Below are 3,364 nucleotides of genomic sequence, written 5' to 3'. Positions count from 1 at the left end.
CATTAGATTCAAAGTGGCTGGTGGCAAACTTTGTTATTGCAGCTGAGTACAAATATCCGTACATGTATTTTCCTTTTCCACATGCATATATTTGACTCACGGTCTTCATAAGGCAACTGACTAAAGTTCTGCCTTTTTGCATCATTTCTGCTTTATTTGTTCCATTTATAGCGCGGTTTAACTTATATTTTAGGAACCCGTGAAACCCTTATTTTATTTTTTTGCAGACTTTGCAACTGTTTAAATTTGTAGTTATAACATAAAGACAAAAACAAAATAATTAAAAATAGTAAAGTGCAAAAGTATATTTATTTCAATGTTCTGGCACGGATACAATACCAGACACAGATAAACAGAGCAATATAATAATAACATAAAAATAAAATGCAAGCACCTTTTAACCTTAGAAAGGTATTCTAAAAGAAAATGTCTTGATCTACTTATTTTGTTTTTGTTTGTTAAAACCTGAGCATTGTTGGCTTGTTCTAACTCAATACCCAACAGCAGTAAATTTCTGAAATAAATATAGCCAGAATCCATATTTATGTAGTGGTAGTACCTTAAACGTAAATTTTCTCTGATCATGAATATAGATTTTGGTAAACCAAGCATAAAATTTAATTTCAAACTGAGCGGTGTGTAATTATCTAAATTATACATTTACAAGAGCCCACGGAGGCATGCAATCAATACAAGCAAGTGAGCTATATTGATCCAATAAAATTTTTTTTCATTTTGAGGGACCAGGGCTATGAGTTTTTCAGTTACAAGTTCTTCGGACATCATGAAAGTAATCTTAGACGCTTCGGATTTTCGATTTGTAGCGGGCACAACAAAAGCTTCCAAATGATCTTCACAATTAATCTTCAAATAGTTTCTGTCAACCGGCACCATAAAACTGACCATCTCTGAAGGATACAAGTTGATGGCGTTATCGAAGTGCATAACATTATTTTCGTATATCCTTGAAATGGGGGCCAGAGCGCCATCTAAATACACTTTCCACGACAGCGATTCCGACAAGCTTAACGTCTTTAACTGGAGCAAGTTATCAAAAGAGAGTATTCTGTTTGTTAAGCTCGGGGTAATCTTTACACCGAGATCTTGCACATTTTGGTCAAAATTGAATTGGGGTTTACATGATAAGCAGTAGTTTAAAGGGGAATTTGGTATTTTGGGTGTTTCCAGTGCTTGCAGGTGGCACACTTCTAATTTCTCCTGATTATTTTGATTAGATACAATTACTCGATTTCGTTTATTCGTCGATGCCAAAGTGTAAATAATTCGCATAAGCTCGTTCATTGAAAGGTTAGCTGAGAAGTTGTCGTCAATCTCTTCGTCGCAAATTTGGAGCTTTGAGTCAGCTTCGCCATCTTTTCGCTTTAGTAGCCTTTTTTTATTGCCTTTTAAAAATGCTCGACAGCCTCTACAAACATTTCTATTTATTTTTAAGATTTATCAAAACTGTTTGTATATAAGACTTACAATTGCATCCACATTATTTAAGATTATTAAAAATGAGGCACACTTGAGGCTGCGCTGTTTTTACGACACAATTTGGACACAATGTACTGTATTTTTTGGAGGTAAACCGGCCTGTGGCTATACTTAAATTTGAGACTTGTGTATCACGGCTAACTATGAAGCAATGCACGACTCAACCATAAACCTAACAACAATGTTAAACAAAAAAAATGCAGTTGTATTGTTTATTTATAATTATTATTTTATGTTTAAGAGAGCACTAGCAGGGCCGGTGGAAGGTGTATACCGGGTGTTGAGCACTCCACACGCCAAATTGAAAATTTGTGATGTCATCACCCCACTCAAAACTGTTTCTCCGGCCCTGAGCACTAGTGAAATTGTTTTATAAGCAAAACAATGCAAATATAGCTATGAGGAGGCTAGACTTGACCCTTCCACATTGTGTTCATTTTCGTTGGCAGTCATTATACCCTTGCAGAGCAAAGGGTATTATAATTTCAGTCAGAAGTTTGCAACGCAGTAAAGGCGACACCTCAGACCCCATAAAGTATATATATTCTTGATCAGCATCACGATCTGAATCGAAATATGTATGCCCGTCTTTCCGTTCCTACGCAAGCTAGTAGTTCATTTTTAAAGCTTTCTTGTGAAAGTTTCAACAAAAATTGTTTAGTTATTGCACGCAATATATACATATGTCGGAACGGGCTGGATCGGCTGACTATATCGGATAGCTCCCATACGAGAGAATAAAATGAAAAATTCTCACGCCGATGTTTTTAATCAGATCGACTTGGCGTTTTATAACTACTATTGGATTTTGGATTAAATCTTACCAAAATCGGATAATTCAATCATATAGCTGTCATAGGAAAGATCGAAATAAATATGTATAAATAATGGAAAAAAAATTATGGTTTTTAATCCCACGAGCATGATTTTCAAAATATAGTTTTTTAATAACCCTTGAATTAAAAAAAATTTTCATTAAAATCCGACATCGTTAGCTGCCATAGGAAAGATCAAAAAACTTAACAGAAATAACGAAAATAAAAAACATCGTTGTTTTTCATCAGACAAGCATGATTATTGAATTACACATATGATAATAGTTCTTGTTTATTGTTCACTTACCACTTGTTTCCTTTGGTTTTATAGATTTAAAGGTTTTAAATGCATCTTTTAATGGATTAAATATTATAAACACTTTGGCACATGCCAAAATAAGTTGCCTGCCAGCGCTTTTTTCCCTGTAAAGAACATTTTGTAAATATGTATGTATGTCGATATGTGCGTAAAAATCACCAAGTGCACACATATGCACCTACATACGTACTTGTCCCGAGGAGCACCTTTGCATCGAAACACCGAAAATGTTGGTTTAAACGCGAAATATTGACCGAAATGTATTTAAACCCCGAGTATTACTTGTAATTACAATGTTTATTGCCTTTTTAGGCAATTTAGGCAATAATTCCGTGGGGGAGCGTCACAAAATGGAGGATGCTTTGCAATAAGAAGAAGAAAACTACGCTTGGCCTGAACACACTTAACACACACACTGAAAACACTTATTTTCACTTTTAAAACGATCGGAATTTAATAAAACGTATTACCCAAACCGAGTATAAGTTTCACTTGCACTGAATATTGTTTTTTTTATAACTTTTTGACACAAAAATACGCGGAAAATGAATTAAAATACATTTTAACGGAGGCTAAGCGATGCTTCTTGCAAGAGAGGAAAACTGACTGACAAAAAGAGAGAGAGGCAAATCATACGAGAGAGCTTTGATCAAGGAAACAGTTAAAGCTGCTGCGCATATTTGCCATTCCTTTTGTCAATCCTTCGTAAGAGAATAAAAATTGTAGGTGTAAT

At 34.7% G+C, this 3,364-nt stretch overlaps 1 long non-coding RNA gene across 1 annotated transcript; it reads right to left on the bottom strand.

The window, feature by feature from the left end:
- Positions 1–590: 590 nt before the first annotated feature.
- On the bottom strand, positions 591–1,618 carry LOC108101639. The gene is made up of 2 exons (XR_001772105.2): positions 1,486–1,618; positions 591–1,426 (listed from the first exon to the last, which is right to left on the bottom strand). It is a non-coding gene; the product is annotated as an uncharacterized LOC108101639 (long non-coding RNA).
- Positions 1,619–3,364: the final 1,746 nt, after the last annotated feature.

The sequence above is a fragment of the Drosophila ficusphila genome, unplaced genomic scaffold, assembly GCF_018152265.1.
Source record: "Drosophila ficusphila isolate 14025-0441.05 unplaced genomic scaffold, ASM1815226v1 contig_198, whole genome shotgun sequence".
NCBI classification, from domain to species: domain Eukaryota; kingdom Metazoa; phylum Arthropoda; class Insecta; order Diptera; family Drosophilidae; genus Drosophila; species Drosophila ficusphila.
This window is presented reverse-complemented; position numbering and strand designations above follow the sequence as displayed.